General features: G+C 44.6%; 1 protein-coding gene and 1 long non-coding RNA gene across 3 annotated transcripts in view; one reads left to right on the forward strand and one right to left on the reverse strand.

The window, feature by feature from the left end:
- The window catches only part of LOC129464789 (uncharacterized), a 51,743-nt gene extending 50,602 nt beyond the window's left edge, over positions 1-1,141 (reverse strand). For both annotated transcript variants that reach the window (XR_008651740.2, XR_008651741.2), the window contains exon 1: positions 844-1,141. This is a non-coding gene — a long non-coding RNA (uncharacterized lncRNA). The remainder of the gene's footprint in view (positions 1-843) is intronic.
- A 125-nt stretch (positions 1,142-1,266) lies between these two features.
- Positions 1,267-27,534, forward strand: part of SEMA5A (semaphorin 5A) — a 505,802-nt gene continuing 479,534 nt past the window's right edge. The window contains exon 1 of the mRNA XM_055246035.2: positions 1,267-1,779. The gene's annotated coding sequence lies outside the window, so the exon portion shown is untranslated. The remainder of the gene's footprint in view (positions 1,780-27,534) is intronic.

The following is a 27,534-nucleotide window of genomic DNA, read 5'->3' on the forward strand; positions in this document are numbered from 1 at the left end:
ATGGAACCCTTATGGACGCACCGGACCATGCCCAGGACCAGCGACGCCCATCCATACCCCACCACTGGCTGGAAGGGCGCTGGTGTGAACATGGGTCCTTGCGGGGTCCCTACCTCACTGCGGTTAGGAGGGGGCAATCCACGCATTTCCTCATGCAGGGGACCTTCAAGCCTCCCTCTGGGGCGCAGACGGAGTAAAAAGGGCCCAGAGATACTGTCCCGCACCCTCATCCAGTGGGAAAGGGCCACTCAAGGTCAGGACTCCGAACCCAAGTTTTATGCCTTATACTCCTATAACTTTACCATTTGCTCTTTTCGCGAGGCTGACCCCATCCCTCTCCCCGCCCCACCGCCTCCTTCAGAAGCTGAAGAACTGCAACAAAGTATCTAATTATGCAAGTCTTCAAAGGTACTTTACTTGCTTCCCAATTAGAAACTTTTCACCTGAGTACTTAGTAAGGCCCAAAGATCCTGCAAAAGTGCAACAGGGAACATTTGGCCCAGAATTGGACGAATGACTTTGACCATGCGGGACTTCTCTCTTAACGCTCAGCGTGGCTACCTGGGGACCCCTTCACCTGCCTCCCTGATTCGTCAGATTTGTTCATTTCCTTGACTTAATCCCGCTGAAATCTACCCGAACTAGCCGGGAGGCTCACCCCCAAAGTACTCCTCCAAGAACCCGCAACGACTGACTCTCTCGTCTTCTTTAAGGAGTTTCCCCCTCAGACGGATGAGGGTGTCACACAGAAAGAACAAAATCACAAAGTTCGAGTTCCGGAGGACCAGACGGCCCCTGCCCCCCACCCCCCGGGCCAGATTTAGCCGAGGGAAGCGCACGTACCTGAAGCCGAGGCCGGCAGAGCTGGAGCGCCACGTCTCAGGTCTCGGCCGGCGCCCCCCTCCGGGGTGCAGCCACGTCTGAGCCGGGACAGCGGGCGGGGGAGCCGCAGAGGGACCCAGTGAGACGGGGGAGGGGGCCCCCGAAAGTCAGCGCTCCGCCGCACTCGCACTGGGGAGGCTGGAATGGAACTCCTGGGGTGCAGCGGGGCTCCCAGGAGCGAAGGTGGGGGTCCTGTACCGGGAAGGGGCGGGGCCCGGGGAGGGGCTCGGGGAGGTCAGACGCGGGTGGGGCGCTCGGGTTTCACCCCGGCAGGGAGGAGGAGGAGGAGGTGCGGCGGCGGGGGCGGGGCAGGGGCGGGGCGGGGGTGGGCCTAGGCGGTCCCCCGCTCCCCGCCCAGCGCTCTCCGCCCCGTGCTCTCCGCGCCCGCTCGCCCCGCGCCGATCTACTCGCCGGGAAGGCGGCGCCGGTGGCGGCTGCTCTCGCTGCGCCCGCTCCCGAGCACTGTTTTCCCGCCGCGGGTGGGCTTCGCAGCCCCAGGCCAGCAGCGGCCCCTGGCCCGCTGCAGCCCCGGCCCTCCACCTTCCCTTTGCAGGGGCGGCCCGGCCAGTGTCGCTCATCCCGTGACGCTCCCTTCTCCCACCCGCGACTGCCCCGCGGAGCTGGCTCGGACACCCAACTTTGCCACCTCGCGGGTCTTCTCTGCTGGGCGCGAACCTGCCCACCCACCAGTTGGCTGCGCGCTCGGGGACTGTGCTCGTGGCCCCCAAACCGGTGCCCCCATTCTGGAGCTCAGCGAGTGGGGGGCGGCTCTGGGGAAGTGGCAGGGGGCGGCTGCAGCTGCTGCCTCCACTTCCCTAGCCAGGTGCTGAAGAGGATCCTCAGAGCCGCTCTGGCCCCCAAGCGCTGGATGACTGGTACCAGCGCGCCCCGCACCTGGTGAGCGACCCCCGCCCAATCCCTGCGTGGCCTTGGCAGGAGCCCCTGACCACACCGCGCCGCGCCGCGCCGCTGGCCGGGACCCGGGGACTGCAGCGGTCGACTGGTGGGTGGTGCCAATCTCGGGTGGGATCCATCAGCAGGCACCTGGGCGGGGGTTGCGCGTACAGGATTAGGACCACCGTCAGTCCAGGGACGCCCACGGTTGAGCTAGTGCACGGGTTGGAAGTTTGTGTACCCGCCTGTGCCGAGGTCTGAGCATGGAGAGGTAAGGAACTGGAATGTCGCGGTGGGCGAGACGGGACCCCTGCCCAACACCCAGAAAGGTGCCCACACTGGTCTGTGCCCGCGCCCGGCGCGCCTCCAGGCTGGCACTGCCGGGAGCCGGAGGCAGGGGACACGGAGGTCGGGACTTGGCCGTCCGGGAGCCGCCACCTCGCAGCCCCACCAGCTTGGGCAGGTTTTCCTGCTTAGCTTACAGGGGAACCGGGAGGCAATGGGACTTGGGCTCAACTCCGCCAAGCGCCTTGGTTAATGAAAGACACTAAGGCGGGGATGCAGAGGCCTGGGGAACCACCAGCCAGGTGGGCTGCAGCTAGGCGAGCCCCTTTCCCCAGGCATCCCTCCCCTGCTCCACGGATTTTGCACACCCTGGCTCAGGGTTTCGGGCAGATTAGGCTCCAGAGGGAATGGTTTCTCCCAAGATGTGCGTGGGAACGGTCGTGGAGGAGTGATTCCTCCGGCTCGCTCCCCGCGGCGGCCGGTGCCTGGCTTGGCGCGGTCACATCCCGGTTCCCCGGGCTTTGGCGGGAAGCGCGTTCACCTCCTCGCCCTTTGCTTGCTTTGTACCTGGATGCCGCGGCCGGAGTTGGGATTTAACTTTCCTGCGCCTGCGGCGTCCTCGGGATTCCCGGCAGGGGGCGCTGCGAGCGAGCGCTCGGAGGACGAGGAGCCACAGGCGGTTGCTGGGTCCTGGGCGAGTGGGCGGGAGTCGCAGGCAACAACCAACAGAACCAGGCAGATCTAGCAATAATTTCATTTTGGGGGCCGGGGGTTGGGGGAGCTGATCTGGTGGCTATAGAGAGCTGTCAGCCTTGCTAGGAGAGGGGACAGGAAAGGTGGTAGCCAGACATAAGTGGTCTAACTAGAAAAGTCTCTTCCAGAGAAAAAGATCGCTGTAAGGTCTTCCTTGTCTGGGCATCTGTCTTCCTTGTGACTGTTGCATTTACTCAGAAAGAAATCGAAATTGAGGGAAGATAACGTGAGTTTTGTTTGATACCGTTCTGCTTTTTAGGGGTGCTTTAGTTAACACATCAGGAGTCATAAATGATTATTCTGGTTTGTTTTGAAGAAAGACAAGTTTTACATCTAGCTTACCGAGAAGAGCTCTGTCATAATGGCTGAGTTTGGAATCAGCAGATATGTTATTAATTATAGAGGTTGTCTGTTCATAAGGAGACAGAAACACAAAGCCAGACTTTAATAAGATTTTTCAATACCTAATTAGGATTGCTGAATTTGTTGCTAATTAATGCCAGTTTCATTATTTTAGAGAGTGTAATGTTTATCATGACCACTTTATACAACTTCAGTTAAAGCAGATAATACCATTAAGTTATGTATAACTGAAATAATGTTCTTGTCTGTGCCTGTATTTACACCAAAAGAAACATGGATTTTTTTTCCCCTCCAAAAGATTTCTTTTTTCTATGTTTGTTTTTCATGAAAAAAAAGAGCCGTAAGTGTAATTGTTTGGTTCACTTGAAACACAGATGTTTTCTTCCTTGAGTTTCTTTCCTGTAAAAACATTGGAGATAGAAGCTTGCTCATCCACGTTGCTCCATGCAGTCACACTAAGCATTTATATACTCATTGAAGTTTGGGGCTGACAAACTGACATCTATTTCTATGTGCTTTTAGCCAATATGTATTTTTATTAACAGGGAGAAGACAGATGATGCTAATCATCTTATGTCTTTTGTGAATTGCACTAACTCATTTGGTTGTTATAATGTCAAACAGCTGCGAGATCCCTGCTGAGAGTAAAGCTTTGGCCTCCTGGGTGGTAAAGCTTGTCTCTGTCCAAAGGAAATTTTTGAGATGTTCAGAATTTGGTAAAAATAAACCTGTGTTCTTCACTGCCGTTTCCCTTTAAAATGATTTCATCACGTGTCTTGGGAGAATGAAACGTAGAAACTTACAGCACAGAGGCTGTTAAAACTTATTGACCACGAGACTGAAATAAATACAAGCACATTTATACAAACTTCTGCATAAATTTTAGAGAGTCATGGGCCTTCTGAAGCCCCGTCCATGGATTTGCAGTAAGAAATTTAGTTCCAGAGTCATGTTAGCCTCTTGCTGAAGGACAAATGTTACAACCAACAAGCCTTTCTCTGTGCTGTGTGCTAGTGGCCCAAAATAACAGATGCCAGCTCTTTGGGGATGATGTCAGATGCTCCTGATGTTAGAGAGAGCTGCCTATCTGAATCGTGACACAGTTTTACTTGGTGATTAGTTTTAAGAGTTTCAAATGATTTTATTTTTGGTCATAAAGTCATTGAAATTGAGTCTTTGCTTTTGATACAGGAAGATGTGGAGGAGGAGCAGAAAACCTTTACTAAATGTCCAGCCAAAAGTATAAAGGCATTGCATTATGTAGACAAGTAATCATGAACTCTAGAGTTAACTAACATCAAAAACTCATCCCAAGGAAGAGGTTTGAGCTACAAAGCAGATGGTGTGCAAGATAGAACAAATGAGTTTATAACATATCCCAGTCAAGGAATCCATTTTTATGGTAGTATATGTACAACTATTTGAGTACAGCAGCCCTACATCCTGCAATAAATCCTCCATAATTCTTGATTCTAAAATTATACCAATTTTGTATTTAAAAATGTTTCTGCAATTGTTGCTATAGTTACCCAGACAAATTGCTTGGGGTATAATTATACCAAGGTGACAAGTTTTTATGTGTTAAATAATGTTTAAAATGTAAATTATGGTGTCTAACAAATTGAGTTACAACTAAGTACAAAGTGTCTAGAGCATTTCTGCTCACCTGCATCTACTTGCAAATTTATATCAAGAAAGTTAATAGTTTTCGTAAATCATAAAATGAGCATCTATAAGTACTTTCAGTTGTCTTGAGTACAGTTGACAACATAGATAATTTCACATATGTTCTCAGCAACCTTTTAAAATTGAGATGCAGAAGTTTGGTTGGCAATTAGGTTTTTATCACTCTGCCGCCCTGCAGAAATGATAGGGGGCAATCTCCTGTTTCCAATTCCTGTATAGATTGGGAGCAACTGGGGGATAAATTCAGCAGGTGAGATGTGGCTGCTGGGAAGCACTTTGGAGAAACAGATATGGGTATGCTTGGTAAATATATAGCATCTTTTTCAGATGAATTTTTTAAGAATTGGTTATCCAGATATACAAAATCAATTTCTGATAGGGAGAAAAGAAGAAAAAGCAAAATTAAAGTAAGCTAGAATATACATAAACTTTTCAATATAAATGAGCCTGCTCAAAACTTGCGTTGATTCAAAATTGAAGCCAAATAGAACAAAACAAATGAAAACTTGATCCAAGAGAAGGTATTGGATAATAGGTAGTTTATTTCAACATACTAGTATTGACACAATCTTTGCATCTAAAAGATTGTATAGCTAAGGAAAGCTGGCAGTCCATTTCACAGAGTATTTTGAGGCCAGGCAACTTCAAAGACAAGTCATATTTCACGTTGTGTGTGAAATTTAAAATAGGAGTAACACAACAGTGGGCTCAAGAAAACAGAAAATTTTCCCAAAGGAATTGCTGTTGTCATCTTCTTTCTTCTCCTTCTTTTTTGGTCCAAGATTAGTGGTTGTTTGACAAGAGCAAAGACAAGCACACTTTATTTCCCTTTCCTGCATTTTAAAATGTACTGACATAGTATTGCTGCATTTGGAAAAAATAAAATCATTCTATTTTTAAACTCTTTTTTTCCTTATTGGTTTCCTAGAATTGATTTCCTGATTAACACTTGGGGAAAAAAAACTATTTTAAAAGAGAATAATTTTTTTAGAGGAGGAATTTCTTTTATTATTGAAAGGTCATGAACCCACTAATCTTTTATCTTCCCATCTTTCACTCATTATTTGTCACTGTATTTCTGTAGAATTGGCTAAACTAGGGTTCATGTAGAATAATGAGGAAGTATACACTGGAAAAATGTTACTTTATGTTACATTTTTATGTACAATTGAGAGTAAATCACACTACTGCAATAGGTAATTCAATTACAGGTATGTATGATAAATAACCAGTAGAGTGATTCTATCAGAAGCCAACTCTGTTGGTGAGATAATACTGTATTTGCTGAGATGTGAAATTAAATAAGTTATAGGTGAGTGACAATCAGGATAACACAAGGACAAATTGTTCACAGAAAATCAAGCCTCTTTCAATCAGTTCAAATCCACCCAATGTTTGGCAAGGATGTATGATGTACTCATGGAAAGAAAAACAGTCAAGGAAAGCAACTAAGAAAAAATTTGCTAAGCAGTTTCCTGTGAACTGTCTGCAAAATCATAAAACCGAAACTTCTATTCTCCTGAATCACAGGAGAAATGGCATTCCTCACAAACCGACTTCAAATAAAATTCCACACGAAGAGCTTTTCTTTCTGTGAAAACAAAACAAAACAAAACCGGAGATGTGATACATCTTGCAGAAGGCCCCCAAAGCTGTTCTGAGCCAGCTACCAAGGCAGCTGACTCCTGCCAGTGCCCCCAAACCTGCTGTGGAAGGAGAATGTGTCGGAGGCCTGGGACATTTATGGTTGGACATCCTGTAAACAAATGGATTTTAGAATCACAACTGGCTTCTGTGACTCCTTTTACTGGACTGAGATTTAGGTTTGTTGTAAAACTACTGATTTTCTTTTCTGTTTTTCTTTTTTTTGAGACAAGAATCTTGCTCTGTCACCCTGGCTGGGGTGCAGTGGCGTGATCTTGGCTCACTGCAACCTCTGCCTCCTAAGTTTAAGCAATTCTTTATGCTTCATCATCCTGAGTAGCTGGGACTACAGGCGCCCGCCACCACGCCCGGCTAATTTTTTTTTTTTTTTTTTTTTTTTTTGTATTTTTAGTAGAGACAGGGTTTCACCACGTTAGTCTGGATGGTCTCGATCTCCTGACTTCGTGATCCACCTTCGGCCTCCCAAAGTGCTGGGATTACAGGCGTGAGCCACCGCACCTGGCCTTCTCTCCATACCATTTTGCAGAACTCCACACACTGCCTTTATTTCTTAAAGTCTTTCACTGATACAGAATGTCAGCTTAGGAGACAATGAGACTATTTTGTTCATAGCTGTGTTGCCAACGGTGCCTAGAACAGTGCCTGGCACGCAGGAGGCTCTCGGGCCATCTTGGGTGAGTGACTGAATCAAAAAATGCCCTTAGATACTATGTATATAGTATAGACTGCAACAGAGTATACTGAGAGAAAGGACTAAGGCTTAAACAAGACTTTTGGGGGCTAACCATGGACTCTAAAACTACTTATATTCTTTATTTAGAGAAAAATGTTCCAAATGCCTCCAAACTGATTTATTAGCACAGTCTTGAAATACAAATGTCTTTGTAAACTGGCTGGTGGAGGGGCGGGAGAGGGACTGCATATTTCCTAGTCCTAATACACAACAATTTGCACAGTAAGTCAGTGCTTGTTAAATGAATTGATGACCTTGCATGACTTGGAGGTTAGCATAAATATAATTTCTGTGTACAGATTGAATATTCCCAATCAAAAAATCCCAATTTCACAATGCTTCAAAGTCTGAAACTTTCTGAGCACCAACATGACCCTAAAAATGCTAATATATATAATGCAAATATTCCAAAATCTGAGAAAATCCCAAATCTGAAATACTTCTGGTCCCAAGCATTTTGGGGCATAAGGGATACTTAACCTGTATTAAAACATAGAAAAATTGAAATTCAGGGATGTTCTCATTTAAAACAGCACCCTCCCCTCCAAGCACACAAATTCCAGGGAACATATTGTATCCTTATTACATATGTTTACACATTGCAGAGATTTTAGACATGCTAGAATATTTTTAAAATATGGCAGGCTTTTTATTATATTTCTGAGATCAGGCTAGTAAGCCTAGTCATGCAGTTGGATTTATAGGTTTAATAAGTTGAAACAGAAGAATAGGTAAACAAATGTGGCCTATCCCTACAATGGGCTACTTATTCAGCAATAAAACAAATGAACTCTTGATATATGCTGCAATATGTGTGAACCTCAAAACCCTCCGCCGATTGAAGGAGGCCAGTCACCGAAGACCACACACCATATATTTCCATTTATAGAGATGCCCAGAAAAGGCAAACCCATAAAGATGGCAGGCAGGTTAGTGGTTGACTTGGGCTAGCAGTGGGAACTGGGCATGACTACAGATGGGCAGCCCAGGCCTTTTTGGGGTGATGGAAATGGTAAGAAACTGAATTGTGGAGATTGTCATACAACTCTGTACATGTACGAAAAATCATTAAATTGTACACTTACAATGAGTACATTTTATGACATGTAACATATACCTCAATAAAACTTTTTTAAAAAGAAAATTCTGGACATCATCGCTAAAATTAGAGTAAATTAAACTGCCAGTGGCCTAAATGTGAGTCCTGCTGCGTCTACTGGGAAATGTATTCTGTGTTTCCATTACTTGTACAAAGCTTAGCGCCAGGGCCAGTGGGTGCTAGGATGAGCACATTTCTTTGATACTGAGGCACTTTCTTCCTGGGAAGTCTGTCTGAGCTGTGATCTCTATTATGAAAACAAGCAAACTTAGGTTGTTTCTGGATGAGACAACATAACCAGATTAAATCAGTTAAACTCATCAGCCAGCCTCGCCGCTGAATGTTGGGCACACCCCAATTCCCAGTCATTGCTTAGAGTATACTTGTCTGCCAATTTTATGGTTTCATGAGCATAGCTCAGGGGGAACATCTTTGACAACACAGAATCTCGTGGTGTCATTAGAGCTGCAGAGTCTGGGACTCCTAGCATCATTCTGCTCAACAAATGAGGTTGCTGTCCTTTGATGGGGGAGAAGCTCGTGATGCCTGCTTCTGTGTCCTTGTACACTTTCTTAGCAAGGCCTTCGTTTCAGCTGGAGAGGCAGGTAACTTCTAACAGCCAGACCCAGTGGCAGAATGCAGAGTTTTAAATGCCCAGAGCCTGAGTATTTAAAGGTGAGTGTTTCCCACCCTGTGCACCTCCCCCGGCCCCACTCTTAGAAAGAGAAGAATCAAAGAATTGCTTCTAGCTCTTTCCATTCTGCTTTGGCACATTTTGCAGTTAAAATGCAATGCTGAATATAGGTTTTGGGTAGAGGTACATACAAATTGCCTCTCATTTCCTTGCTCTTCCACTGTTTTCTCTGGGTAGAAGTGAGGGTCTTTAGCTCTCCCACCTTGTTTACTGCACCTTCCATCTGTTTAGTGTGTTAAAATCCTCTCTGCCTCCTGCCACAGGCTTCCTCAGCTCTCTTGTGCGCACCTTGCTTTCCCCACACCAGTTGGTTTCCACATAGTGGCTTTCCATGGGAGTGTTTACTTTGGCACAGGTGGTTCATGGTCCAGATACACCCAGCATGGCTTTCGGGATGTGGTCCAGGCTAGCTGGCCTTTAGCACTCATATGTATTTCTCCACTGGTAATAGAGTATTTTTTTATCCAGCCCTGTGATGCTTCAGGCAAGCATTTTCATAGTGCCTAATTTCTTCAGTATTTCTAGTTACTTGTTCACAAAAACGGAGATCAACAGCATTTTAAGTCCTAGTGCAATGGATTTATTGACCTTTTGCCAGGGTCATTTCTGACCAGCTCACTTTGAACTTGCCTCTTCCCAAACATGAAGCCCAGCTTAGAAGCAAATTAAGAGTAACATTTACAGAATGACCATGTTTTTCTATTACCAATCCTAAATTATTACCCTTCATGAGTGGTAAGGAGTTATTTATGAGGATACACTAATATTTCCTTCTGCTGATTAGATGGCAATGGGGTGGGTGACATTTTTATCTTTCATACCACTTTTGATGGTTTCAGTTAGTCAATAGAATACTGTTTAGGTAGGTACTTTTTGTGGTTTGGTTTTGTTTTCTTTCATTTTCAACAAGCTAATGGTCTGTAGATTTCAAGAATAACTACTTAGCCATTCAGTTAAACAGATTGGCTAGTTACAAGATTGGAAAAATGTCTGTGTTACTGGGGCAGGTATTTAGTTTTGAAACAGAAGGATTAAGAAAGCAAGGTAATTTTCTCTTATTTTAAAATCTCCTTTAATCATAGATTTGTATTGGTTCCGGTAGCTTCAGTTGATCATAATTAAAGCAGCTCATAGTGTTATGTACAGAATTATGTGAAGGCATTGTCCTAAGTGGATAAAATGTATTAGACCATCTTTTTAATGATTTCTACTTTTTCTAATCATTTTCTTTTCTGAAAAGCATCCAAATGTTAGCCTCTAATATTGATTTTGGACACTCTAAGATGTATGGGATTTTAACTTTATTCTGACAGGCTAGAAGCTAGGGAAGGGCCTCGAATGTTCACAGCCTGGCAGGGTGCCCATGTCCAATGCCTTGTGTCTGCGGCACCTCCTGTCCTCCTGTCACTGTTCTGAAGTTTAAAATCAGAATATCTTTGCCAGTGTGTCAGTGAAGAGAAACTTCATTGAAGCTTGAGCCTAGGAGTTAAAGATAGACATTTTATTTAAGTTTAATATTTCCAGGCTGTAAATAGAAAAGAAAAATGGTGTTTTACAGAGCCAGGGGTCCATTGCCCAGATATTATTGAGCCTTTGCCCAGGACAGGGTGTCTGGATGGTCTAAACTGGAAAGGGGAATCCTGGACAGCAGTTTCCTGTCTTTTTTTTTTTTTTTTCAAGATAGGGTCTCATTCTGTTGTCCAGGCTGGAGTGCAGTGGTGCGATCTCGGCTCACTGTAACCTCTGCCTCCTGGGTTCAAGTGATTCTCTTGCGTCAGCCTCCCAAGTAGCTGGGAATACAAGCATGCACCATCATGCCCACCTAATTTTTGTATTTTTAGTGAGACAGGGTTTCACCATGTTGGTCAGGCTGGTCTTGAACTCCTGAGCTGAAGTGATCCACCCACCTTGGCCTCCCAAAATGCTGGGATTACATGCATCAGCCACTGTGCCTGGCCTCCTGTCTTTTTGCATAGGGCTGCTCTTCAGATACCCTTTAGTGACTTTCCCCCCATCTATCAGAGGAATTTTCCTTTTCCCCCTCATCATTGTCCTCCTCTGGTTAATTTCTCTGCTAAACCAAAATAATTTTAATTATTATGCTCTTTGTTCACCAGAAAGTTTTGAGCCAAACTGTCCTCTCCCAAACCCATGTAAAAGTGGGTGCACCAAGTTTTGTGCCCTGTGTCTGATATTATCAGGTGTCTCTAAGCATCTGGCCACTTTGCTGTGGGATTCAAGCTGCTGCTGCTATGACAGGAGCAGGAGCACATGTCCTTTTTCTCCTAGTCTTGTTCCTGGGTGGTTTCATGTTGGCGCCTATAGACAGGACCACATCTAAGTCAGTTCTGAGTATGACAGGCATGTATGGCTATTGAGTTACATCCCGACGTCTGCGTCACATTGGACGGTGCTCTTGAGCTTGGGAAGATCCAGCATCTGCCCATGGGGTAACTCTCTCCTGGCTTGCCGCAGGGCAGTAGAGATTCCCTCCCTTTTTCATTCCTGGTTCCTGCTGGGAAAAATCTGGAGTTTCCAGGCTATGCTTCTTAAAGGCCTCCCTCCACCTTTGAATCACTCTCACTTCTTTCACCTCCTTACTCCTCAAAAGTGGTGCTGCGCAAGTGGGAAGACCTGAACCCAAGCCAGGTGGCTGAGTTGAAAGTATTCCCACTCTGCCGATCCACTCCTCCCCTACATTTTTTTTTTAAAACAATGCATACTTTAAACTAGTGTTTTTTTCTAAAGCTTTCTTCACCTAAGAATGTCATACTGAATGTCAATTGTGCAGCGGTCGTGGGTGGGTTAGGAGAGTGGAGGTGAGAGTTGGGAAGGAGGGGCCCCATATAGAGAGAGCATCTCAGCGCGTTCAGGCAGCGCATCTTGGCTGTTGCAGCTTTTCACGCTGACTCCGAAAGTCAGGCCTGGAGCCAAATTTACTTTCCGTCTGCCAGCAGTGATGGAATTCCTAGGTTCTATCACCAGCTTGTGAAAAGAAATCATTCAGGAAACTGCAAGCTGGCAAGTAAGAATCGCAAAGATTCATTCACTTGAAAGCTTACGCCTGCGAATGTTATTTAACTTTGAACAGTTTTTCCAGGCCCACCTGCGGAGTTTCCAGCTCCCTGAGGTTTGTCTTGCTGTAGGGGGAAGCCCTTAAGGATTCACAGCGAGGATCTTCAGGATGAAGCTGGGAGGTAGGAAGAGCAGAAGGGCTTTCCCGGGGCTCTCACCTCATTCAGCCCTGACCCAACTTTGTGCAGTCAGGTCGCTCTCTAGAACTTCGAGGAGTCAATGTAGTTGCTTGGACTTTAGTTCCTGAAGTCAGGACTAGTCCGGACAAGAGTCAGGCTTTACTGTGGTCATGTACCCTGTCCATTGAAATCCTGAAAGACATTTTTAAAGAGAGTATCTGGCCGGGCACGGTGGCTCATGCCTGTAATCCCAACATTTTGGGAGGCCGAGGCGGGTGGATCACGAGGTCAGGAGATCAAGACCATCCTGGCTAACACAGTGAAACCCCGTCTCTACTAAAAATACAAAACATTAGCCAGGCGTGGTGGCAGGCACCTGTAGTCCCAGCTACTTGGGAGGCTGAGGCAGGAGAATGGCGTGAACCCGGGAGGCGGAGCTTGCAGTGAGCCGAGATCGCGCCTGGGCAGCAGAGCCAGACTCCACCTCAGAAAAAAAAAAAAAAAGAAAAAGAGTATCTATTGAGGAATTGTCTATTGAGGTAGGCTGAAGGAAATCAATGTTTTGAACTTGGACTATGGCTAGAGGAGAAGACTGAGTTGCCCAATGTAAACCCCAAATAAAATTCTAAACAACCCCCGCCCCATGCTGCCCGTGCCACTGCCACTGCTCTGCCTGCAGAGTAGCCATTCTTCTATTTCTTTGCTTTTAATAAACTTGCTTTCACTTTATGGACTCGCCTTGAATTCTTTCTTGCACGAGGTCCAAGAACTCTCTCTTGGGGTCTAGATCGGGACCGCTTTCTGGTACCACGATGTTCCATGGGGATGCAACACTGGCTGGCCTGCCCCTCAGAGTGGGCTCCATCATGGCCCTTAATAAGTCCTGGCTACAAGATCACACCCAATGATCTGTAATCAAGAGTCCTTTTAATTAGTGGTGGTAACACACGGACTTTAGTGCAGTTTTGGATTTGTTGCTAAGTGTTTTTCAATGAGCTTTTAATTTGTTGTTGTTTAATTAAAAGTGTATGTTCTCTGCAGAACAGGCTTTTGGGCCCACACTTCCTGCCTTGAGGTTTTTGGAGCTGGCCCCAAGTGGGGAGAATAAGCATCTTGACTGGGGGCGTGGCAGCATCATCATTAAGAGTCGGGGGACAAAGGGCGCAATTAGTGAATTGCTCATAGTGGGGCCTCATGTGGGAGGCCCTCAGGGCCCAGTGGCCTTTGTGGATTCTTCTTTAATTGCACTTTTAAGTGAGACAGAGTTGGCTACTGGGTTTAATTAAGCCTGCAGGGCTAAACCTATGAACACAAATCAAAAGCAGGTTAGGGAAGGCTGCTTTCTTTAAAGTTTATAGGGTCACTCGCTGTTATCTTTGTTCCTCTTCAGGTGAGTGCTGGTGTATTTTTTCAACACAGCTGTTGGGGTTGACTTTGACTTCTGCTGGTTTGCTGTTTTGCTTGATAATTGCAGTGGCCCAAATATGTTGCAGTTTATGTCAGATGTTTTAAAAACCCACGAGGAAGGGGGCCACGGGTTCCAGCTCACTCGATCTTTTGTGTCTTTCCTATGTGTGGGAAGAAAAAGTTTTTGTAGACATATTTATAGAAAAGAATTTGGCCTTAGACTTTTCAGAATTGGTAGAAGGCTAAAGGAATTTGTATAAAGACATAATTGGAGGCATATAGGAAACTTGTAAAGTCTGCATGTTTGAAATGCTTTGCTTCTCTGAGCCATTGGGAGTTTATTAGCTGTTTCCTTTTCCCACATTAACTTTCACGTGATTAATTGGATTTACTTAATTAAATGCTCTATATTTAAGTAGAGTGGAGGCACAGGGAGTATTCTGAAAATAGTATCAATTGTTTCATACTGAATATTTTAGATGAATATTTTATACCTAAAATATACAATATGGTCTGTTTATACTTGGAGAAAAGACATTAAATTCTATATTTACAATCTTTTACTATGTGTGTAACCTTTTACACTAAAGTGAAAGGTCTATTTTAAAAATCTTATGGACAGCCTCGAAAATTCCATATCACGAAATTTGACTCCTTTCCTGCGTTCCAGAGGAGCAAGCCAATGTTGTAACTAGGAGCACGTCTCTGTTGATGCCACAGTAAGTTGAAATGTTCAGAGGGGTAGCTGGGCTATTTTTAACAAGTTCAAATGTATCCTGTGGTGGAATATTTCCAATGATCCAAAATTAGTGAGGGTGTCTTGGACACCACAGTATCATGGGCTCAGACGAATTGGCATGTTCAACATCTTTCAACTGTCAACCTAAATCTAACACTAGGATTGATGGCTTTTGTCAAACGATGCTTCATTCTTTGGAGAAAACAAAAGAATAACCTCTATTTGTGAGCATGGGGGTCAGAGGCTTTGGAATTAGGTGCTTGACAAAGTGAGCACTGCGTGAAATTGGGAGCAGTTGCAGGCTGTTAGAAGATGACAGTCTCTTGGTGGTAAGGACCGTTAATACCTACCAAGGACATGTTTATTGCATTGGCAGGGAGCATAAAGGAGAACAGCTGAGGTTTTCCCCTCACTCTTCTCTTTTGTTTACATGAAAAAAATGTCAAAGGAGAAGCCTGGTGGAGAAAGGGCTTGGCTATCATGGCAGCCTTTTATCTGTGGAAAATAAAAGGAAGATACAGTTGCCCTCTGTGAAAAGATCTGTGATAACACTTGTTCCCAATCATCGGAGAGACAAATGACCATTTCTCTTTGAAAGATTATATTTACATTTCCCCATGTCTAGAGAAATGCCTTCTTATTAAATACACATGCAGGTCGGGCACAGTGGCTCACGCCTGTAATCCCAGCACTTTGGGAGGCCCAGATGGGTGGACCACCTGGGGTCAGGAGTTTGAGACCAGGCTGGCCAACATGGCAGAACCCCATCTCTACTAAAAGTACAAAAAAAAAAATTAACTGGGCATGGTGGCAGGCACCTGTAATCCCAGCTACTTGGGAGGCTGAGGCAAGAGAAATGCTTGAACCCGGAAAGTAGAGGTTGCAGTGAGCGAGATCACATCATTGTACTCCAGCCTGGGTGACAGAGTGAGACTCTGTCTCACACACACACAAATATATATATATATATATATGTATATATATATATATATATATATGTATATATATATATATATATATACATATATATATATATATATTCATTGATTACTGTTTTTCCCCAAGGATTTTTGTTCACCTGTAAAGTAATCTGTAGTTGATAAAAGGATGGGGGGGATATTTAATATTTTTATTTGACAAACACTTTCTGTTGTCCTAAACTGATGTGGCAGATAGGATAGATTTGAGTCAAAGAAAGGGATATGGATTTGATGAATTATTGTGCCTTATTCATTGAATATTGACTGCCTTCAGATTGATAAAAACAGTCCATAGATTTCTAGAACCTGGAAGACACAGCTGAGGTTTTCCAATTTATCTCTTTGTCCACAGGTAGGTCTTTTTCTAAACTTGATAGACAGACGGTCGGTCATCTATTATCTTCTTAGAGAGGGGCTTATAATGGGGTCCCATTATAACTTGGATCACTTGTTTGCTTTTAGTGTGTCTTGCTCCAGCAAAGATACTAGGGTAAATGGTAGCATGTGGTGTATGAAGCAGGATATTTACTAGAAACTTTCTCTGGGACAGACCCTAGGCTCTGCCCTGGGAAGACAGTGTGTGGAGGCTAGAGATGGTTTTTGCTCTCTCAGTACCTGTTTTCCAGTTGGGTGCCCCTTGTCCTGGCACAGATACCATTTTTTGTCAGCATGCCTCAAGGACCTGAACCAATGCTGCAGGTTCAATTCAATCAAACCCTGAGGCTTTCCTAGGAACCTCAGGGCAGAATTGCAGCAACAGCAGGAGGGAGGAAGAGTGGGGTGTGGGACAGCGAATGACAGAAACAGTCCTGTGTGTCTGCATGCCCTGATGGAGATTCCTCACTTGCTGGGGCTGAAGAGAGCTTCAAAGGTACATGCCCATCTGGCATGGATACACTGTTGGTACTTGCCCAGGGCTCTGAGAGGACCCTCCAGCTCAGGGTACACAGCCATATCCTTCAGACCACACAAAGCCAGGATATGGTGTCTGCAGATATAGTTCCCTATGAATGTAGGTGGCCTGAAGACCAGAAATGGCCTCAAGAGTGCCAAAGAAAAGATAGAGCTATTTACAGTCTTCCTTTTCAGGATCATAGAGAAGTTTGGAGCTGGCCACCCCTCTAGGACCTTGATCTGGGGGCTGTTTCTGGTCAGAGTGCTTGATGCAGAGACCTTGATATCTGATGTGCTCGAGGTCTCACAAGAACCCCCACGCAAGATGCTTCGTGGAGTTTTTTAGGGACAAAACCCACGTGATTCATCTTCATTGCAAGATGACCTTTTCCAGTGTTGAAAACACTTTTCAGTCAGGATAAGGAAGAGGAAGCTGACCTTTCTGGGAATGGAAGAGCCCTAAGATGTGAAGAGGGTACTTGGAGCTAGAGCAGTCAGGTAACGAAGCTGCTTATAACTCACTTCTGAGGAGGCTTCCCTGCTGACTGGCGGCACATTCTCGCCTCTCTCCCTCTGATTTCGTAGCTCCTTAGCATAGGAGTTGGGGTTTCCTGGAACGCTCCTTTTCCAGGTGATTCCATTGTGCAAGTCAAGGTTCCTTGATTAGCCTCTGAGCTCTGGAGGACGATCCCTCCTAGCTTCTACTGCCCACTATAGATGCACCCTGAGTGCCGCTGAGGTCTGAGTTGAGTGGTCAGAATACCAAAGACTGTTTGCATTTCTCAAGATGTGGGCAAATGCAACCAATTAATCATTTCTCCTTACATAAGGGCTTGTGAACCAGAATAATTAACTTCTATTCTGTTTTCTTCCTTTTGTCCTTTTATGTAAACCTGAAAGAGAAGCACCTGGTTTGAGGATACATTTTGGCAAATAACTTTAAAGTAAAAAAAAGGACATTTTATTATTTATTTGGTCAGTGTGTTGGTTGAGACTGGAAGAGTTTATAAATTATGTATGTAGTTTCTTTTTGGATGTTTAATTTGGATAAATGTATTTATGCTGTAATTATCCATCAAATTATGTGCAATCTCAAAAGACTACATATAAAAATGTGAATATCATACAAGATGGAAATCTCTGAACTCAGCTGTCATCACCAGCAACGACGTGTAAGCATATTTTTATTTTCTTTTTAACACATGATCTGTCCCTCCATGGTATAACTCAATACAGCAAACAGTTGCTGGCTTTGCTTGTGGAACGTATCTGTGGAAATGGTCACATCTAACGTGGCCAGTGGAGGCAGAGAGCCAGAGCAGCAAAAGAATTATGCACAAATGTCCATCCTAACGCGGCCTGCACACCTCCCTGGGGCTTCCCAGCCTCCGCCTTGCCTTTGCCCGCTCTTCAGAGCCTGCGCTGGCTGCTGAGCCTTGTCGAACACCAGCTATTGAGGCTATTTCCACGTCACACCTTTCGGATCTGATGGTACTTGGGTTTCAGGGAACCATGCCTAGGGCTACAGGTCCAATGATACAAGGGAGTTGAAAGAAGGGAGGATCTGGGTCTCTTAAGCATGGAGAGAAAATGTGGTAATAGCTCAGGTTGCCAAAAAGGATTTTTATTCCACACTTCCTACCCCCACCCTCTTCTTGAGGAGCTTCAAGTAGAATGAATGAATAATAGGAAGCTAAGTTCATACTTACTTTCATATACCCATGGGATTTTATAAGGGTTTAAATACCAGGAGGAGCCCGGTATTTGAAAGCATGTTACTAGTTTATAATGTGAAAGAAAAAAAATTCTGACCTCAGTTTAGTAGATGTCTTAATACTGTTGGCAGAAGCCTATAGGTCAATGTCTGAAATATTCCTGGCATATGAAGATTACATGTTTTATTTTATTTTAATTGAAATATATTAGTAGTAATTTCAGCTCTGTAGCTCAGCATGACATAAAGGCCACAGTCCCATACCCGGAAGCTGCTGGGAGGAGCTGTGCAGCTGGGGGGTGTCCAGGCCGGGCAGGTCACGCTCTCGGCTTCACACAGGGGCAGGCTGCCCATGAGGGCTGGCCAAGTAGGATCCTGACCTCTAGGAAAGGTGCCGACAAGCCTGGCAGCTGGGAAGGAGGCTGTGGGGACTTCTGCTTCAGCCATGCAGGGCGGAAATGGTGAGAGGCAAAGCTGGCAGGTGCAGGTGGGTAGCCCTTTCACCCGAGGCTTGGCCACTATCCCTAGAGCACATGGCCACGGGTGGGTGGCAGTTCCTCAGACCTTGATGGAGCTGACAGCTGGTTGTGCTTTCAAAACTGGAAGGAGTGACTTGTGGTCATAACCAGAACCATCTGGATACAGTGCTACCACGGGCTCAGAATAGAAAAGGCAGCTCTTCTGCCTAGCTCTATGGATTTCTCATAAGTACCAAGTCCTACAAATAAAATCACCATGACCTAAGAACCAGCTATCCCTGAAGGCCTGCCTGGTCTCTGGAGCTAGGTTCTCCTGAAATCTAGAGACTCCTGGCTCCCAGGTGAAACTGTTCTACCTGGGAATGTGAACAAACAATGTAGTTCTCTTATCTTTTTCCCTCTTCCCAAAAGAAAATGCATTAAATCGGTAAACTCATTTGTTCTGGAGATCTATTGCTATACAGAAAATTATCCCATAATTTAGTGACTTAAACCCACAATTTGTTATTATGTTTCACAATACCTTGGGTGGACTGGGCTCAGCTGAGTGGTTCTCCTTGGGCCTCATGCAGTAGCAGTCACCTGGTATCCTGCCACATGGCCTCTCTCTCCTCATGGGAAGGCATAGGCTTCGATACTGGAAGTGGACGTTTCTAGGCCCTTTAAAGGCTGTGCCCATTGCTATACACTTCCACTGTATTCTACTGGTCAAAGCAGTCCTAGGGCTCAGATTCATGGGGCTGGAGAAAGATTGCCCATGGACAGGCAAGTGGCAAAACACACTGCAGAAGAATTTGTGGGTGGGGAGACTGTGCTGAGGCCATCATGGAAAATGCCATCTCCTACCCCATTTCTCATGTTTAGTGAATAGGAACCCAGAAAATAAATGTGTAATCAGGGACCTGAACTGGTAGCCTGAAGCCAGGCTGCCCTAGGACTTCTTGCGGACCTTCGGTTGCTGATGGGTTGAGGGTTCGTTGCTAAAAAGATCATGGGAAGAAATTGCTACATTGTAACTGAGGGCTGACACCATTTTCTTTAGAAAATTGGGAGGAACTGTGTTCTAGGTCAGTCTTACTAAGTAGATATTCATATTTTGCAAGCTGAAGTCTTTGCTAGGCAGTGGGAACTTGCCTAAGTTGATCACATTCTATTTCATTTCTATAAAGACAATGTTTGGAAACTGACACATGGGCACATAAGGAAATGTAACATGCAAATGTCAAATTTACAAATTACAAAATAGGTGATTTTTTCATAAAAATAGATATTTTTATTCCATGAAGAAGATTAGTTGCAGGATTTCTTTAAATATCAAGATCTTCTAGGCCTTTTCACTGTAATAATGAGGCAGTATAAATGTAGTGGTTAGGTGAGCAGATTTTAGATCCAGGTTGCAGGCTTTGAAGCTCAGTCCTGCCCCTTGCTAGCTGTGAGGACCCGAGGAACATGCTCAATCTCTCTATGCCCCACTTTGTCCAATTCTAAAATGATAGCAATAGTTCCTACCTCATAGGGGTTTTGCCAACATCAGAAATTGTTAATGCATGTAAATTGCCTGTTCCATAGTGAGCACTCTGTAATGTTAGCAAGTATTACTGTTGTGATGATTCAAGAAATAGAAATTCTTGTTACAAGCCGAAGTGTGGTTTAATGTCTTTGTTCACTTAAAAGCACTTTGCAAAATGCAGTTGAATCGCCGCCTCTGTTTGGTCACCTGCACAGAAACGCCCACACAGAGAGTGGGAAGGAAGGTGAGAGGAAAAATTGGAATTTGCTAAAAATAAAACCACGGCTTGGAATTGTTGCTTGACTTTGAGTAAGAACAAACATCCCTTGATGGTGGGAAAAAAGAAAGAGAAGTGTGCTGGGCATCTTCTGCTTATCCTTCCAGATCCTCCGGAGCCTTCTCCAGGCTCTGGACTGCATTGAAGTCTTGCTAGCCCTCTGCTTCTGGTTGGCTTCTTCCCATGGGGGCCATGGAGAAGATGGGAGGTAGAAGGGCTTGTGCTCTGAGGGGTCTCCCAGGTCTGGCTGCATCCTTCCACCCAAGGCCTCAGCACACTTGGGACCTGGTAAGTGCTCACTCCTCGTACTCTGTCAGGATTCAAGGTGATAGCTGAGCCCACTGTGACCAGCCCTGTCGCTGCACTATCCCTTGTGTTTCCCTGGCCACTATCCACACTTGCCATCTTACACTCCCCTTACCATACCCAGGTGGAGTTTGCCATACAACCCTTCTGAGACCCTGGCAAATGTCTGTCACCAAGATAATGACCATTCACGTCAATTTTCAGTTGGTTTTGTGATTGCAAAGGGGAACAGCTTGAGAAGTTAAAAACTCCAGCATCTTTTACTAAGTATGTCAAGAGCTATGTAGATGCACTGTCTTATGAAGTCACTGACAGCACAGTAGGGTGGGTAGCTTTCCCAGTTCTTGAGTAGTCACCCAAAGCCCACAGTGCTGATGCAAGTCCCAGAATCCTGACCCTCTGAGCATTGCCTGCAGGCCCTGTCTCACTGGCCACCAGCAAAAAGTGAACTAGGGGACCTGAATGTACAGCTGAAGCCAAGCTGCTCCGGGGCTTCTCCAGACCTTCAGTTGCTGATGGCTCAAGGGCTCATAGCTAAAAAGTTCATGAGAAGAAATTGCTGCAGTGTAAACACCATTTCCTTTAAAAAATTGGGAGCAACTATGTTCTAGGTCAGTCTCTCTAAGTAGATAATTCTTACTTTGCAAGCTGAAGTCTTTACTGGGCAGTGAACAGCTGGTTTACATAATTAAAGGTACCTGTGAATTAGTTTTGATAAAATCAATAAACTGTATGACCCTGTGACAGCTCTTGTATACGTGGTTTAAGATACATTTCATGTCAGGTTGATAAACATGCACATATCTATTTAGCTATTAATTTATTTACATACACATCCCACTTGGCTTTCTAGCTTAGTGTTAAACTTAAATGTTTTTAATATGCTTTTGGATAATTGAAGTAAATGGAAAAGAGGAGAACATTCCTCACTCAAGCAAATTCTTCTCTACCTTTCAATATTTATAAATCACTGGGAAGCATTTGGTAGCAAGACTTTGCAGCTCGATGTACAATGCAAGCTTTATAGCAGGTTATGTTTTGGCTGTAATGTGTGGCCTATTAATGAAGAAAAGGCTCCTTTTGATTACTTTTCTATTTGATAATAACCCCAGAGGGATTCCCAACTCTAGAACTCTCTATAAATCTTTAAAATGTAATTACTGCAATCATTGGAGTAATTATCCTTTATCATACAACCCTAAAAAGGGCCACAGGAATAGATATTCTGAATAATATAGTTTTTGCTCTAGACTCAATTATTTCACATCTATCAGAAATTAATTTTCTAATATAACTCTTCTATCATACTGTTTATATATCCTTCTATTGATTCATGCTTAAAGAAAAAAAAGATACAATTTCTCAGTCTGGTAGTCAAAGAATTTTGATCTCTGAAATCTTATCAAAGTTTTCTCATCCTAGTCCTACTTCATGTGAGGTTTTCAGCAGGGACACGGCCTGGAACCAAATGGGGGCATTTTGAGGTGTCCCAGTGATTGAAGTTCTGGAGGCCAGAAGTCTGAAATCAAGGTGTTAGCAGATTGGTTGAAATGGCTCCGAGAGACAAGTGCTGCTGCTATTTGGGGCCAAAGGCCAGTAGAGCCATTATCATCCTCGCCATCCCTTGGGTCCTTGTCTCTTCTGTTCTTAGCTTGAACTGTTGCTTTGAGAGCCTTTTTTCTCCATCAGAATTCAGCTTCTTTCTCAAGTCCCAGTTTATGTCTGGAGTCTCAGATGGACACACTAGTAAGGATTCCTTTTACATTGATCTTGGCTGCTTCTGAAATCCTGGTGCCTTTACTGTTGCTGCCAGTCATTTTAGGTTAAATCAGGGATCAGCAAAGTTTTCTTGTAAAAGGTGAAATAATAAGTATGTTAGGCTTCTAGGGTTATATGTTCTCTGTCATGACTACTCCGTTCTGCTGTTGTAGCGTGAAAACGACCGTTGAGACTATGCAAACATATGACATGACTGTGTTCCAATAAAACTTTATTTACATAAAGAAGCAGTGGGCCAGATTTGGCTTATGGCCATAGTGTTCAACTTTTGGCCTAACCATATGAAATAGCTATTTTTGTAGTTCAAGAAAGGTCAACTATTGGCAATTTCATATGATTCAAACAACAGGTTGTAAACTTTGTTGTAAATATTAGTATCTTCTGAAATCTCTTTTTTCCTTCCTCTCTTTTTTATTAGTTTGATTTTAGCCTGCCATGGTATCTAAGCCAAAGTGTCCAATTTTGGGCATTCAATAGATATATATTTAGTATATGACTGTGAGGCAGGATCCTCACTCAAATCTCTTCATGGGAAGAAAACTAATAGTTCATTAAATATTTGTCAAGTCACCCAAAAAAAGTTTATGTATATATTTATTTTGCATTAATAATGGTTGAAAATTAGCTAAGTACTGATATTGTGACCAAGGCGATTTTCATCATTATTTTTGTGGTCATTGTTACCATCTGTATTTGCTTCTTAGGGCTACTATAACAAATCAGCACACACTCGGTGGCTTAAAGCAAGAGAAGTTATTCTCTTGAAGTTCTGGAGGCCAGAAGTCTGAAATCAAGTTGTTAGCAGATTGGTTGAAAGGGCTCCGAGATACAGTATATTCCAGGTCTATCTTCAGCTTCCGGTAATTGCTGGCAGTTCTTGGCATTTCTTGGCTTGTAGAAGCATCATTCCAGTGTGGAGTGTCTATGTCAGTAGTCACGTGGAGTGCTCCCTGTGTGTCTCTGCCTTCATGTGGCCATTTTATGAAGACCTCAGTCATTGCATTAGGGCTCACTCTAATCCAGTATGATCTTGTATTAGTCCATTCTCACATTGCTTTAAATAACTGCCTGAGACTGGGTAATTCATAAAGAAAAGAGGTTTAGTTGACTCATGGTTCCACATGGCTGGGGAGGCCTCAGGAGACTTACAGTCATGGCAGAAGGTGAAAGAGAAGCAAGCGCTCTTTTCCACATAGAGGCAAGAGAGACATAGAGCTCAAAGGGAGAAGCACTACACTTTTCAACAACCAGATTTCGTGAGAACTCCATTACAACACAGCACTAGGGGGATGGTGCTAAACCATTAGAAACCACCCCATGATCCAATCATCTCCCACCAGGCCCCTCCTTCAACATGTGGGGATTATAATTTGACATGAGATTTGGGTGGGGACACAGAGCCTAAACCATATTAGACCTCATCTTAATTTAACTCTATTTGCAAAAGCTCTATAACATAATGACAACATAACACTGAGGTTCTAAGTGGACATGAACTTTTAGGGGACAGACACTAATTGACCCTGTACACCATCTGTAAGGGAGTGGAGCACAGAGGCTGATCTGGAGGTGGCACCTTGTTGACAGAGTTGTTTTCTGCTCCTGAGGGTCATCCCAACTTATTTGCACTGGACCTCGTCCAGAGAATTCAGTTTTTGAGTGCTTTTAAGAACTTGCTGATTTTTGTATGCCTGTATGCCTCCTCCTCCAGACCAACTGTTGACAAAGAGAGTTCACCCAGGAGGGTGATTATTTTGCCATGATTGATGACTCACTGCTGAGACTCTGAGCCATGTCACCTTCCCTTTGTCCCTCGTTATAGATTCGTATGGCAATTGAGAGACACTTAGAATATGTTTAATTGTGTGGCTTTTTGAATTTTTGTAAACAATTTTACACAATATGGAGTGGTTGCAATTATAGCTAAGATATGAGACATCCTAGGAAGGATTTTCACTTTAAATGTTTACAATTCCTGCATTTTTATGGGATTCATGAACCTAAGTAAGATTATCATTTTAGATACTGAAACCACCCCCTTCAAAGAGAGACCAGGAGCTTACATCTCTAACAGGGCTGTGATAAGATAAGGCTCTGGAAAAGGAGGCAACGATGCACACATGCCACCATTGCCCGAGTGCTGTGTTCTGCTGGAATCCCGTTGTTCTCTGCGGAGCCGAGTTTGGCAGTTATTACAGTTCTTTTGTGTATGTTTCATTTGTTGATTTCATTTTCCTCTTGACTGGATGAGTTAATTCCCATTTTACATAAATAAGGAACGGATTTCTTCAGCTGATATTAGGTTTTAAACACTCTTATTAGCTGTGTACATGAAACCACCTTTGTTACTTACTACTTGCTTTATCTTGTTAAAAAAAGAGACCACAGAAACTCAAAATATGCATGTGCGTCATCATTTAGAAAAGTAAAAATGGCCCCAGAGGAACTGTTTAAATAACATGATGAAGAGCTATGAGAAGGGAAGCCACATTTATTTCGGTGCATAAAAGGCTGTGTGTATTCAATTTCAGTTGAAGACCAGTTCTCTCATGAACTGAAATGTTCCATGTCAACAGGAGATGCAGAATCATACTTGTCATTGGAGACCAAATTTAGGAAATTTCAAATTCCTTTAAATATTGTTAGTTCTATAGTTATGGTGGGCCTCAAAGGTTTGGTTTAACTTTCCAGGTTAAAATCATTCATTTTGGAGGGTGTGGGGTTAAACACATTCAGGAGAGTGAAGAGACGTACTCTTTACCTCTCCTTTTTTTTTTTTTTTTTTGAGATGGAGTTTTGCTCTTGTTGCCTAGGCTGGAGTGCAATGGCGCAATCTCGGCTCACCGCAACCTCCGCCTCCCGAGCGATTCTCCTGCCTCAGCCTCCCGAGTAGCTGAGATTAGAGGCATGTAGCACCACGCCCAGCAAATGTTTGTATTTTTAGTAGAGACGGGGTTTCACCATGTTGGCCAGGCTGTTCTCGAACTCCTGACCTCAGGTGATCTGCCCATCTTAGCCTCCCAAAGTGCTGGGATTACAGGTGTGAGCCACTGTTCCCCTCCTACTTCTCCTCTTATTTGCAATTACGTCCTTTGTCTCTGCCTCATTTTCTCTGTCTACTACATGCAGGCTGACTGCTTCCAAGGTATGAGATTATTTATTACATTAGCCTGATCTTGCCTTTCTACATGGAAGTTGTCAGCATCCTTTCTTGAGTCATGTGTGGGTGTCACCATGGTGTCAGGCTGTGGAGGTAACAGAGGAGGGAAGAAGAAAGGGCTGCTAAGTTCAATCCATGCAGGCAAAGGCTATTCGACGGGGAGGCTGTCTGAGACCCCGTTTTGGAGCCCAGGATGGTCTTGGACCTCAGAAAACAGGTGGAGCCTCTCAGTGGCACCGTGGACCCCTAAAGACAGGGAGGGAGGATACTGAGGACAGGTGTGACAGGCAGCCTGAACTGAGCAGGTGCTGTCCTCTCTGCCCCTCCTTCCTGGAAGGTGTCTAGGCCACCTCCTTGGAGTCAGACCAGGAACGACTCGTGGGGATGAAGGGAGGCTCAGAACAGGGCTGCAGGGAGTGCGTGCTTTATTAGGAAAACTCTCTCTGAGGACTTGAGGCACTGCTGACAGTAAAGGAGGTTTTCCTTGTGGTGTGTGGCCCTGGAAGAAAGAGCTGGGAACAACAAGGAAAAACATAATTATTCAAAGCTTCAAATAAATGGAATGACCAGCTGTGAGGACTCCAGCAGATTTCATAAACCGCTCAGCAGGAATAGACCGAGTGGTGTTAAATCCTGACTCATTCACCTGTACAGTTGTTTCACACCCACCTTTTTTGTTTGTTGTAGTTTTTATTCTAGAATCATTATTTCTAAATAGAGATCATTTGCATCTTTTTTTTTTAACTAGATAAACTTTTAAAGACATTTCATTTTATTTTTATTTTTTATTTTTTTAAGACAGTATCTCACTCTGTCGCACAGGCTGGAATGCAGTGGCGTGATCTCCGCTCACTGCAACCTCCACCTCCTGAGTTCAAGTGATTCTCCTGCCTCAGCCTCCTGAGCAGCTGGGGTTACAGGCGTGTGCCACCACGCCCGGCTAATTTTTGTATTTTTAGTAGAGACAGGGTTTTGCCATGTTGGCCAGGCTGGTCTCGAACTCCTGACCTCAAGTGATCTGCCTGCCTCAGCCTCCCAAAGTGCTGGGATTACAGGTGTGAGCCACCAGGCCTAGCCTAAAAATGTTCTAGAAGAGTCTTAGATGCACAGAAAAGTTGTAAAGTCAGTTTGGAGAGTTCCCATGCACTCTGTGCCCAGTTCCCCTATTGCTAACGCCTTTCAATTGTGTGTACATTGGCCACAGCTAATGCACGACACTGATGCCTCATTACTCACTGAAGGCCACACTCTATTCTGACTTCCTCACTTTTTCCCTCATGTCCGTTGTCTGTGCCAGGATCCTGTGATGGACCCTCCATTGCAGTTAGCTGTCCTGTCTCCTTAGGCTTCTCTTGGCTGTGACAGTTTCTCAGACTTTCCTTGTTTTGGATGACCTTGACGGTTTTCAGGAGGACTGATCAGGTAGTTTATCAAATATCCTCAGTTTGGCCGTGTCTGAGGTTTTTCTCATGACTTGCCTGGAGCTAGGATTTTCTGGAGGGAAACACAGAAGTAAAGCGCCATCATCATGATATCAAGGACGAGTGCTACGGACAGGACTTACCAGTGATGCCACTGACTTTGATCTCCTGGCTGGGACAGTATAAAATATGGAGTAGCAGACCAATCCCACATCTTCAGATAGGCCCAGGCGCTGGTGAGCAGTGCCTGCTCTCCCACCTCCCTGCTCTGAGCTCCTGTCCTCCCCCACCCACCTTCACCCTCCAAGCCCCTCTGACTCCGCCCCAGTGGCCTGTCCTTCAAGAGTCTCACGTTCCCCTCACTCCATTTCAGCGCCTCCCTCTCTGCCCTATTCCCAGCACCCCATTCCTCTTTTTTCTTTTCCAGCATCCTCCATAGGTTTACTCATGTATTTGGTGGTTTACCTCCTCCCGTGGAGTGTGGGCCCCACGAGGCCGATCCTTTGCTTCCTTCACTGTATGTCCAGTCCTGACAACAGTGCCTGGCCTGGAGTAGGTGCTTAGAAAATGTCGGACTGATGAATGATTTGTAGGAGGAAAGGTCACAGCACTTGGAGAAT

Source organism: Symphalangus syndactylus, chromosome 16, assembly GCF_028878055.3.
Source record: "Symphalangus syndactylus isolate Jambi chromosome 16, NHGRI_mSymSyn1-v2.1_pri, whole genome shotgun sequence".
Lineage (NCBI taxonomy): Eukaryota > Metazoa > Chordata > Mammalia > Primates > Hylobatidae > Symphalangus > Symphalangus syndactylus.